Source organism: Colius striatus, chromosome 1, assembly GCF_028858725.1.
Source record: "Colius striatus isolate bColStr4 chromosome 1, bColStr4.1.hap1, whole genome shotgun sequence".
NCBI lineage: Eukaryota > Metazoa > Chordata > Aves > Coliiformes > Coliidae > Colius > Colius striatus.
The window spans coordinates 168,325,688-168,339,481 of NC_084759.1; positions in this window are offsets into that span (position 1 = coordinate 168,325,688).

Here is a 13,794-nt window from a genome sequence, read left to right on the forward strand (position 1 = left end):
TTATCATTTATCTGCAGTTCTGCTAGAGCCTGATTCAAGTTATATCTATATTTTTAGTGGATAAGTAGAAAAACAGTAGTAATTATTATACATTAGTCTGACTGGAAACAGAGATCAGGAGAGTTGTGCCTAGTTAAGTGAAATTCAAGTCTGATATAACTCAGAGAAAATGGACTTGACACTTTTAGTCTAGTAACTAATGTCAGGACTGAGTTCATTTTGTCAAAGTCTTATTCCTGTTAGTCTCCATCCCACGACTTTGTTCTTATATCCTTGCTCATGTCTATGGTTCATTGAGAAAGTATCACTCATCCACAAAAAAGAATTGAGTACTGTTGACCTGGACATGTTTTCCTTCTTCCTTCACAGTAAAGAATGGGTGAGAAAAAGTATTCAGAATCACTGAAATACAGTAGTACATAAGTATTTTTTACTAAGCACGTGTGGCTTAGGTGTACATTGTTTTATTTTGCTATAATTTGCTTGCATCTGAACAGTGTCTTTCAAGATTGTAGGGGTTGTGTTCGACTTTTCAATAAAACCAAATAAATTTCACAAATATTTTCTTCACTTGAAGCACTGTTTTTCAAGCTTGACTTTATTAGAAGCTCCAGAGAAGATGTGTGGGAATTATCCATCTGCAATATCACTGCTGCACATAGAAATCCCTGGAGGATTCAAAGTGTAAGCTGAAGTAACCATTTTTTCATTACCTTTGTAGATCCTTTAATTCTGAACTTTTAGCGTAAATGTACACCACAGCTAAGGTCATTGCTTTATTAAATAGTTCAGTGATGAGCCCTAGGCTTTCACATAATCCAGGTCTAACAGCATGAACACAATAAGATGTCTTCTGCAAATAAATTGGGCTGTTTAAACATCTGTGGTATTGACTATCCAAAGCAATAAACTGTCACTATCTATAAACAACTAAAGAAATAATCAAAAAGAAGCCTTCTGAAAGATTTTTACTCTGAGTTTATTCAAACAAAGATTAAAAAACCTGCTTAGGGAGGCTGGTGCGAACTGTTTTACTAACCTGATCATAAAGTGTTTCAATTTAGAATTGACTACTCTTCTAGGTATTTTCTTTCACATATAAAAATCATATCAATTGGCTCATTTGCACTTTACAAAGCTTCCTCTGCTCTACTAATCTATGCTCTAAATAATTTAAAGCAACACTGGGTATATAGACTTGTTGTATGTTTTCCCCTTGGAAACTAATAAGCTATTTTTCTTACCCTAGTCTCTTCTCATTGCAGATATGTTGGCTATATTATGCATCTGATATTTCACCTGAAACCAGAAAAAAAGCAAAACTAGTGGTTTTAAGTAAGTAAGCAAAACTACAGATAGATGTATCATTTGTCTTTTCACTCATGGACTGGACAAGCTATTTTAGCATTTTAGAAATCTTCACAGTGTTGTTAAGCACTATTTTCAGCCTTGTTAAGTGTCATGGTTTGACATGGGGCCGTTTCTAATAATGGGGAAGGGGCTCTAAAGTTGACTTCTGTAAGAAGTTGCTTGAAACTCTCCCCAGCTCTGAGTCAGACTCACTTCTGGGGCTGAGCCAATTAGGCATATCCACGATCACTTTTTAATAAGAAGAAGCTGGAAGAGGACGGTTCTTCCTGTTCCTTCTTGATCTATCCTTCCTTTTTTCTGGCTTGTGGTGGTGCAAGGAGTGGGAAGAGAGAGAGAAGCAACCATGCAGACCTCAAGGTCAGTGAGAGGAGGAGGAGGTCAAGAAAGGAGAAGGTGTGCTGGAGCAGAGACCCCCCCCCCCCTTCCCGCATCCCCCCCCCCCCCTTCCCGCATCCTGTGGAGAGGACTGGACCAGTGAAGCAGTGATTTATTTGCACTTTGTTAAAGACACCATGCCAGGGACTATGCCCAGAGGAGGCCATGTCCAGAGGGAGGGACCCTGTATCGCAGCAGGGGAAGAATGCAAGGAGTCACCCTCATCTGAGAAGAGAGAAGCAGCAGAGATCCCCTGTGACAGACTGATCACATCCCCCATTCCCTACCCTAGCCATTGTTGGGGAAGGAGGTAGCGATATCGGGAACAGTGACCCCGGGAAGAAAGGAGGGATGGGGGAGGGAGATCTTAAAGTGCTGGTTGCATTTCTCTTATCATCCTGCTCTCTTTTTGCTTTTTGTTCTGTTCTATTTCTACGTAGTAGAATAAACTTTCCTACTTTCCTCTCTAAATTGAGTACTGGAGTCTGTTTTGCCCGGAACCATAATTGGCAGCGAGCCCTCCCTGCCCTTGTCTCAATCCACAACAACCTTGGTTATTTTTTTCCTCCCATCTTGCTCGGGTCTGTGCCATCCTAACGAGGATAGGAGTAGATGGGGGGCAGGGAACAAAAGACTGTCATGGTGCTTCATTGCTGGCTTTGCAAAATCATGATGTGAAGCTAGAAGTAGCTATATCTTCTGGACAGACCTCCTACATATCAGTAGCTGTTGTATTCCAGTGAATTCTGACAATACATGAGCTATACTGGGTAATGCAGACAATTCTGAGCAGTATTCCTTTCCTGATACCAACAGACAGGAGCTCTTCTTCTCTCCCTCCCTTTGTTCCACTGGTTTATCACTCTTACTTTTAAAAATGAGTAGTTTATTCTTAATATTGTTATAGAATGTATAAAAATTCAAGTAATTTTATTGAATATTTTAAGTAAAGTATTTGTAAGTATTGAATTATTTTTAAGTAAAATTTTTAAGTTAGCATAACAAAGCAAAACTAGGCCTCCTTGGTGAAGCTACTCCCAAAGAGAAGAACATGCTTGAGAAATCAGGCACAATGAAAATAAGAGTGATAATGAGAAGGATTGTTTAAATATATGCACCTGCAAGCCATAAAACATCTAAGAACAATGTTGGGAATAGTTGCTTCAGTGGAAGAAAAGAGTTTGTTATGTTAACCATTAGACTGTTCCCTGTCCTGAATCCCCCATAACTCTGGTCCAGAGCACCGGATAACATTTCTGTCCAGAGTGCCAGTTAATTAGTAGCATTCTGGTTCAGAGAACCAAATAATCAATAGCTTAAATCAGTTAGTTGACCAAGTGATTTTTAAGTATATATGAATATGTATAACTCGGTAATAAGGGACCAATCAGTAAGAGTGATGTAATGTGTAAAAGTAACAAATAACCAGTCAAGGTAAAGGGTAAATTTAAAGAACTATTATAAGTGGGCTTTATATGAATAGTAAAAAATAACAAAAGAATGTTAGGTTTAAATATCTGTTCATTTTAAAACTTTGTTGGACATTCTTCGGGAATGATCCCATGTCCCTGGTGCATCATCAAATAAAGGATGGCTCTGCTTATCTAACTTTTGTGTAGTTAAGTTTTTCTTCCCCAGCAGATTTGCAACAACATGAATTTGTTTTTTAACTGCTAGTCATCATTTCTTGTGTCTATCTTTCTCTACTAGAGAGCCCTTTGTATATATTTTCCTTGAAGGGTCCATATTTACACTAGTTATGTGGTCTCTCAGTCATTTGCTTGGTTAACAAAGCAGAGTGAGTTCTCTAAAGCATCCTCTCTAATTTGTGAACCATTCATCTGGCTCTCTCCTCTCTATCTCCAATTTTTCAGCAAATTCAGAAAAATATTTTTCTGTGTGAGGTTAAATGAATGAACCAAGTAGTGGATATCAGAGTAAAAGGTGATCCTCATTCCCACAGACTTTGAGAAGGATGTAGAGGCAGAGGGGAAGTCCAAGCAGTCAGTGATATGTCCAAGATGGCAAGACAGGTAGTTTTCTCAGGACACCCAGAGACTAACTGTTGACAAGGTTTTTGTAGACATCATGGCAAAGGAGAGCTTTAATGAGGGATTTGAAGGAAGATAATGATCACAAAAGTTTATAGGGATCTTCACCCAAGCATTTAGCAAGTATTTAGCACTGATAGAGCTTACTGTCCTCTACAGATGTGAAGATTTTAAAGGTTGCTTGGGTACCCTAGGCAGCAGACAGGCTGTAGACAGGCTACAGTGTGACAGTATACTGCTGCAAACATTCACAGCTTTTCCACACGGTTAATGAGTCAAGCTGTGGTATCCCATTACACTGTTGCCAGCACTTAACAGTGTCATTCAGAGGTAGCAGAGCCACCTCTGCCCATGGCAGCATGCTGGAGCTGTGCAGATACTCCCTGAAATGTCTGTAAAAGTGATGGATAGTGAAATACAATAGGATTGTTTTATTTACTTCCCCTTGCATCTGGAAGTTTCTTGATAATAGATTGTCTTTTCTGGGTCATATTTAAGAATGGGAAATAGTGTATTGATTTTGTCATGCCAGTGAAGAAATGTGAACCTGACAACATCTGTGGTCACTCCATCCAGCTAGCTGATCTGCCACCTCTCTGACGATTGTAATGTGCTGAAAAAATACTTTTATTGGAAGGATAGAAAAAGAAACATTTTATACAATTAATCAATATTCAGTCTGGCTGTAGCAGTTCAACTATGTGTAATAAAATTGCTTTTCGTTTTCACCCAGAATTGTTCCCATCTAGCCTGAAACAAAACCATTTTGGCAGGAAGTTCTGGGCAGCTCATAGCCACAATCAGTTCAGGCCAGTATTGAAACCTTAAGCAAATATAATTTTAAACTATCTTTTGGGATTTTTTTTTCCTAATGAAATGTTCTGCATTTTTCATTGGTCTGTATTCTGTCTATATCCTTATATCCAGACATGGCTCACCACTCATTCTATCTGCTGATTGTGAACTATATCAAAATTTGTCCACCAAACAGCACAGAAGTTGAGAAAATTTCACATAAAATCCTATTGCAGTTGGGAATCTTCTCTGATTTCTACATAAAAATATATTTCAAATATCACAGTTGTCCTTGCTGTGTCTGAACAGCTTTTCTGAGCTCTTGAGCTATCTTTGTAGACAAGAAAAACTCTTAGGTTTTGCCCCTAGAGAGTTACTCTTTGTATTCACACTCTTTTCAAACCTGAGCTCAGAGTCTCTTGAGAGCTCCTCGATCTTGTTAGTTCAAGGATAAAGGAATAGGCCTGAGCCGACAGTAGGAAGAGAAGAGGTAGAGGGAATACTGCTAGAACAACCGTGGTTATGCCTTAGAGGGTCAAAGGGAGAAGGAGGAGCAAAACACTTGGCTTCTAGGACAAGCCTACACTCCTCCACAGCTATTCTGAACAGCACAACCTCTCTTCAAATGTCGGTATCTGCTATATGCATAATTTCCAGTGGTCCATCAGATATGGCCAAGAAATGAGCTGTGTTTATATGTCCGCCCCAGAAGGTTGCCTACCCTGGGCAACTCCTTGTTTTCCCTATACCTTCAGTTGTCTCTTCCAATATTTGAATGGCATGAATATGTTATCTTATGTCACTGAATCTTTTAGCAGAGCCAAATCTGAATTTGGGGAGATCAGAGGACATCATTAGGGACATCAGTCCCTAATGTGAAAGACTCACTTTAAAGCCTTAAAGTGGAGTTCTGATGTATTGGAAATTGAAAACTGAACTGTCAGTGGGGATTTTCCAAGGTAGCAGTGCAGATCTTCCTCCCATATGCAGTAAAAATTGTCTCTAACTTGAAATCCAACATCTTTTTAGTCAGAGATAACAACTTTACCTTTTGGTCTGATACTGAGTGTTTTTGTCTCTTGGACCTCACCATCCTACATAGATCTTTTGAAATAGTATATTGGAACCAACAGAGGCATCAAAAGGCAGCCAGCCATGTGCAGTCTTTTGAGGACAAGACAGTAGCACAGACTAGTGAATTATTTCAGTCTTAATACAAACAGTTTTAAAGGCAAACTGAGATTAGAGTATGAAGAAAAAAAACCCCAAAGATCTTTTTTATTTTACCAGTCTTAACTTTTCTAGCTAAGTAAGCATCTATTTGATGCTTACTTTTTGATTACACTTTCCCTCTGTCCCAGAAATAACTACTGTAGCTACATTATTCTGTCCTTATCTTCTGAGATGCAGAGGCTGATGAGAGATAAGGTAAATAATCTGACTGGCCTATGTATGGCCTTAACTTTCTTCAAAATAATTAGAGCAACATATTAAAAAAGAAATAATTCTACTCAATAAGAATGATAGAATAATAGTCTGTCTTTTGACATGACTGTGACACTAATCCAATCATAGATTTATTTCTAGGAGAAAACAAACATCTCTCTACAGCATCTTAGGTCATCAGCTGCTTCTGACTTATCTCTTGTCCCTGGAGAGAATTTTCTTGGCTGATATTGCCTAATTATACTTCAAAACTTTGCCTTTTGGCACATAGTCATCTCTTTAAAACAAGTTCTACTATCTATTTAAATCAAGGGTCATTGGTCTATATTAGCTGATAGAAGGAAATAGTAGAGAAGAAGCTCTGAACTTCCTTCAGCTAGAGAAGAGACTTAAGTGATTGTGCTTAGGTTATGGTTTTGGCCAGACCACCTAACATCAGCCCCACTGTCACAAAACTCCCTTTGTTTTTAGTGTAAATGCTGATGGTTAGGACAGACACATTTAATATTTTACAGATCTCTACCCTCTGTCTCTTCTCCTACCATTTTTTAAGTGACAACACTGCCCACATTCTCATCCATTACACATAGTACTTACACATGGAAACTTCCCACAAATCAGCTTGAACTTGAAGAACATGGACATTAATTAAAAGAGAATATATAGAAAAGTCTGAAATTGAGAGCTGAGCAAGGGAATTGTATCTCCTTAGTTTCAACCAGATCAGAGGTCTGTTTTCTTTTACTTACTTCTGGAAAATATTTTGCATTGGCTGTACTTTGTTTTCCAGCTGTCACAGTTAGAAACAAATCTAGTTTATCTCTGGTGGTTTTGTACTTTCATTTGAAAATACCTTGTATTAGACATTTTTAAGTCCAGAGTACATATTATTTTTCAACATTCAAACTGAATTTAGCTGAAGGGAAAAAAAAATGCAATGCATTTTGTCCATGCAACGTTAACTGACTGCAAACATAAACTGTAATAAGTTTAAAAAAATCTTCTTCTAGATCAAATTCATTTTCCCCCAAAGTGTATTTGAAAATGAAAGCAAAAAGCCTTTACTTTGGCATTTTAAACTGTACTGTTGTTTTCAATCAACTGTGACTTTCCCTCAAGGAAAAGCCCCAGTTTACATTGAAGGTAGAACTCAAGCTTCAGAACCTCTGCTATTAGCATGAGTTGAAGAGTCAAGTAGGTAGGAATTGTTTCCTTTTTAGAGATTAACTTGCAAGGATTCTATCTCTTTTTGCAACATTGAGAAGACAATTTTTAATTTCCTCAAGGAAAAAAAAAAAAAACCAAACTATTGAAAACCTCAATAAGGAGGATGCCAGCAGCAAGAAGGAAGTAGATCTGACTGTGAAAACTGGATACAAACACAAAAGAGCGGTCAAGTCCTCTTCTTTACTACCTTCAGCAAGATATCAAGTCCACACAGAAAGACTACTTTTCCTATGATCAATCCCCTAGGATTCATAGACAACTGGGTTGCAGTGCATACCAAACAAGCCAGAGGAAATACGAAAACATACAAAGGAAACACAACAGTAGGGAATTTCCACTACCCTGCAGAGGATAACTAGTTAGTTAAGCTGATGATGGCAGGACTGAAGAGTTTGTGCACCTATTCCCTTATACTTCTCAAAAGAAAGGAAAGAACTGCTAATGTTGTGTTACTGCCTCCTCTAATTAAATATGTAACATTGCAAAAGCATTTCTTGGGTGGATTTTTTTTTTTCCAGGAGTATATAATTTTACCAAATGTAATCAAGAATTCGATCTTCATGAACTCATGTTCACAAAATCCCACTTCTAATTTGCACTCATATAGAGCTGTATGAGGGATAAAAATGGTTTACTTTAAAGTTGGAAAAAAGCTATTAATTTGTCTGGTTCTTCCATATGACACTTAATACTGTTGCTTACAGAAAATTTCTACTCTCTCTGCTAAATTTGATTTTAAAGGCACTCACTGGGGAAAAATTACACAAGCTAACAGAGCTCACTCTATTCAGATCTCATATTTTCCTTTCTATATCACTAAATCAATATGTGTATATTTTGTTGTTTATTTGTATGGACTCCCTTGTTACTTTAGTGTACTTTCATTTATATTTCACCACTTTCAGAAAACAAATTCTTGAGAAAAAACAGTTTGCAAAGGAAAAGTTCAGCTTAAGTTTTCAAAGGCCATTTTTACCCTTCCTGACTGTTGTATAATTTTTTTAAAAACCATGTTATTTGGTAATTTGTACACTGGCACATCACTTACTGCATAAATCTAGGCAGTAATTGTAGAATAACTTATCTAATTGCATATAATATCACTCTAGATTCTGTATAGGCATCTGTAGCTAAAAAATATAATTACATACACATAAATGTTTAGTTCTCTAGCAATTATAGCATAATTGTTACACTGTTTCTTGCCAAATGGATGTATGGAAGAATGTTTAGGTACTTTCAGCATTATGAATCTGTCTATATGTGAATTATCATTGTTTGGAACTTCTGAATTCAAATAGATGATAACTATTTAACCTCCATCGGTCTTTCTTTCTTTTTCTTTTTTTTTTTTTTAAATAAATACTACATCTAAATTGAAACTATAAATTCAGATGTCTTTAAGCACATAGTTAAGAAAAAATCTGCCTCCAAACTAGGTAGGACAAAGGTGCTCATTTGTAGTTACTTTTGTCAAACCTTTGTCCAAGTGTTCAAGTGAACAGCAAATATTTGTGCAACCATTCCAATGGAAGACATGGTACCTCATCAATTTAAGCAACAATTTCATACCATAAGAGACTGCAAAAATATACTTCTTCACATTTTTTCCTTTACATTCGTATCTATGTCTGCTAATACTACCATATGTATCAAGTATGCCTTAAACCACAGAATCACAGAATCTTAAGGATTCAAAAGGACTTTGAAAGATTATCTAGTCCAACCCCACTGCCAGAGCAGGACTACCTAGAGTAGCTCACACAGGAACTCATCCAGATGGGTTTTGAATGTGTCCAGAGAAAGAGACTCCACAACCCACCTGGGCAGCCTGTTCCAGTGCTCCATCACCCTCATAGGGAAGAAGTTTTTCCTTATATTTCTTTGGAACCTCTTATGTTCCAGCTTGTACCCGCTGCCCCTTGTCCTATCATTGGCCATCAGAAGAGCCTGGCTCCATCTTCCTAACACCTGTGCTTTATGTATTTGTAAACATTAATGAGATCACCCCTCAGTCTCCTCCAAGCTCAAGAGCCCCAGCTCCCTCAGCCTTTCATCATAAGGCAGATGCTCCACTCCATCATCTTTGTGACCTTGTGCTGAACTCTCTCCAACAACTCCCTGTCCTTCTTGAACCAAAGGGCCCAGAACTGGACACAATATTCCAGATGCGATCTCACGAGGGTAGAGTAGAGGGGGAGTAGAACCTTTCTCAATCTACTAACCATACTCCTTCTAATACACCCCAGGATGCCATTGGCCTTCTTGGCCATGAGGGCACATTGCTGGCTCATGCTCATCCTGCTGTCCACCAGCACCCCTAAGTTCTTTTCTGCTGCACTAGTCTCTAAGAGATCATTCCCCAATAGCCAGTAAAATTCACATCTCTAAAGAAAGGTGAACATGATTTTGCTGTTTTCCTAACTAAATTTCATGTTTCTCTCTTATGATAATTTTAAAAGATTGTGAGAAAACTGTAACATTTAACCCAAGTTATTAAATCAAATCTATATGTTGGAGAAATCTTTGGTAGTTTGGGGACACTTAATGTTTGACCATGATCCTTTAAGTAGATTTACTATGTTAACAACTCATCCAGAGTATAATCACCAAGGCAGAGTTCTCTCCAGTCACTGTCTATAATTACAGCATGGTATCAAGAGTGAAGGTTGAAAAACAAGAGTGATTTAAGAAACAGTGGAATAGAAGAGGAATAATTAGACAATGGAGAGCATGAATTTAGAAATCTTAAGAGGCTGAACATCCATGAGTAGAGCAGATGTCTGAAAAGGTTCGAGCAATATAATTGTATCTTTGTGAAACCAAGGGGAAACTTTGAAAAGTGGAATAAGGCAGGTTTTCTCATTTTGGTATTTCAGAGCATGAGATTAATTTAAGAATCAACAGTCAGAAGAGAAAGAGCAGTCTAGTTAATATATTATGCTACTAAAATTTAACAAGTACCATAATCCAAGAAATGGATTCATGCAGCACATATTTGACAGTGTTGAGACAAATAGACTGTTCTGAAATCTTTGACAGATCCTTAACCTGAGATTAAACTGTAACAAGTATTGGAAACCTGTCAAAATCTGTTAGAAAAGCACAGCTAAGGAAAGAAAAAAAAAAAAAGAGAGCATTACATTTACATGTTGGATTAGATTTAGGAGAAGAACATGATGATGTCAGGCTGTATAACAAACAGATTAGATTATAATGTTAGACTGGGAAAAAAATCTAACAGATCTGTCTCAGACCATAGAAAAGGGCAGAAAAAATCATAATACTAGTAAGATGACAATACAAAACTTAATCAAAGAAAGAGACCTAGAAACATAATGAGGAAAAGTAGAGACTTTAGTGGTGCTCAACCTTTCAGCAGAACCACAACATCCAAGGGAAGCCAAAATTTGACATAAAAGGGCTGAAAATACCCAAGAAAAAACAGGATTAAAACAATTAAAGGTACATTTGTGACAATAGTGTGTTTCAACAACACTCTTTTGTTATTCTAAAAGTTTGAGAAATCTTTGTTTGATATACATCCAGTGCATTTAATATGCTATCTAAAAACACAAGAAAGAAGAAGTAGTCTTACTTTCAGGTACGGATAGAAAATGTTCAGGTAAGTCATAAGAGCAATTCTTTCTATTGAGGGAAAATAAAGGTAAAGCAAAATCTTGAAAAGACAGTTTAAATTGTTGCAGGAAATGGAGTAGATATTGCAGGTCTGAAAGTGTGCCAGACTCTAAATCTCGTTGAGAGTCATAGTGCAGACATAGAGGGCTAAGAGGATGGAAAGCAGAAATGACAAAGAAAAGAGAGGACAAAGGGAAGCTACAGAACAACAAAGGTGTCATGACAGAATTTAGAAATGGGGTAGTCACAAGAACAAAGCCACAGCACTCCATTCCAGAAAATTTGAAATGTATTTACTAACCAGGATAAGCATAGTGAGAGGATATCAATTTCTGTTGTACAATGCACACACTGGTGCACATGCCATACAGATACAATCCAGGTGGATCACCGCGGTAGCCTCAGGGCAGTAGGGCTCCTCACAGCTGGATGAATTGCCCAAGTCCTGGCTGGTGTCCTGGCTTTCACACCACTGTTTCCACCTTGGGCTCAGAATTCTGTGGTGTGCTAGACTCCTGGGAATGTCTTCCAGTCAAGGAGCTTTATCTTGTTATTGTTTTCTAACTTAGACTAACTTGCCAAAGGCTTTGCCAGCCTATCACTCCAGGACAAATTCCTTTCACTTTGTCCATATTTCAAACCAGTTAACTGTTTCTATGTGAGTTTCTTTCACCTTCTGGTATATACCACCTTCAATATGTTACAAGGACTTTGTGTCCTTATAAACAGCTTTGTGTATCTTGGTTTCTTCCCCAGGCACACATAAAAGAATAAAGATGGGCAGATGTAGTTCAGAAGTTCTGAATAAGGCTGTCCAATAACAATTATTTGTGCTTGGTTTATTTTCCTAGCACATAACATAATCATGTAATAATGAGTAAGAGCTCTGCAGATGTAGTTGAGGCCTAACTTAAGTGATTTGTGTTTTCAGGTAGATATCAATACATCACACAGAAGAAAAAACATATTCTTAGCAAGTCAACAAGTTACATCAATAAAATGATAATATAATACTGACATTTTTAAAAAATGTCATTCACGTCAGAGTGAGAGTCAAAACCACTATACATATTGCATATAGGAACAAGTAAAATTTATAAACGTCCACAGTTCACAGAGATGCTTATCTATGTGCCAGAAAATGTATATTGATTTTTGATTATGATTCCCACTTACAAGAAGGATAAAGAACAAAAACCTACAACCATTAAAAATTTTATTTCATGTACAAATCAATATGTGCAGTATATGACACAAGCCACATTAACGACATATAAGAAAAAAGTTTTAACACTTCGCAAAGTGTTTATTATTTTGGGTACATTTTTTTCAGGTCCAAACCAGACACAGTCAAATGGAGACAAAGCTAACAAAATTATTTGAAGTATTCATAAAAGTTTTTTCTACTAGCCCAAATCTACTCTTGGTCCTGTTAAGTTTTATGACCTCTTGAATCTAAATTCTCAGTGTCTTCTGAAGAGATAGCAGAATTACTTTTAATTTTTAACTTAAATTCTTGTATTTTAATAAGGTTTATATGGAAAGTATGTTTTTAATATTAAAATGTCATAAAATAAGTAGTTTTTTTCTGGTTGCAATGTAGTATTTTTTAAACAATGAATATAAAAGCAAACACACAAAAAATTATCTGTAGTTATTTTGCTGTAACTGCAATAGAAGAATTTAGGAGAATCAGAATATATACAAACAATATATGGAGCTAAAATGCAGATCCCTGATGTAATCATCAAGCTGCATTAAAATGGAACAGTAGAGGTGCACCATGAGTATTAAAACCCTCCCAGCACCCATGGTGTGCAACCATTGTCCACAAGAATTCTGTCTTCACAGCATGACACCTCCTGCAGATAAGGGTAGGCAGAGAAAAGGTGACTTGAAAGAACAAATTGAGGAGAAAAGCTGTCATAAGAGCAAATATGAAACTTCTTACTTCCTCAGTTGCTCTGGCCAGAGACCTGCACTTCTAGCTCTGAGTACTTTGATGCTGAAACAGAGACTGAAAAGTCTAATTTTCTCCCTCAGAATTTGTGGACTTTCAACCAGCACTTGCTAACTGAAGTACTTAAGGTTACCCTAGAGAAGCTTGTCTTTCCCAGCATATATACATATAAAGACTGATGTTTCTAAAGCTAAAAGCTAAGCACAGAGTAAGCTCTGCATCATGTTCTTAGCTACTGAATTATTTCTGAGTAGTGCTGAATTCAGAGTTGAAGAGGTCAGGATTTGGGAAACTCCAAATAGCTTCAATTATCTGCTGACGAGTTCAGTTTTACTTAAAGTGCAAGCAAGGGTACTATATACAGCACAGGAGTTATGCAGGGCTTTCAGCTTTTATACACTATTATTTCCTGAAAGTAAGGACCATTCAAATATCCATGCACAAAGTGATTTTTTTTAATCTTTTAAAAAGTTCCATTGTTAGGCCTAAAATTGTTCAGAAATGTTTTTCCTTTAAGCAATTTCTAATGGCTGTCACTATGATTTAAAGTCTTCTACAGAATCTCTCACATAAGGTATGCCTGCCTAAATTACTTTGGACCTAATTTTAGATAAACTGCTATAGCAAGTGTTGAATAAATGCATGAGTAAGCAAAGAAAAGCAAAACAGATATTTAACATTTCTGACTACTGTTATCTTTCCAGAGTTTTGAATAGAAGTAGTTTAGTTTTGTTAATTAGGTTCCACAGACACAAAAAAAAATCATGTTCAAAGACATTACATTGCATTCATCATCTCTCTAAAAAGCTTGTCATTGCATTACCACTGGCTAAAAAACAACCTAAAGCAGATCAATGTCAGATGCATTTCTCTATAAGACACTTTTTTATTCCTTGGCATCCTAATGGTAAGTATGAGGGGAACTCTGAG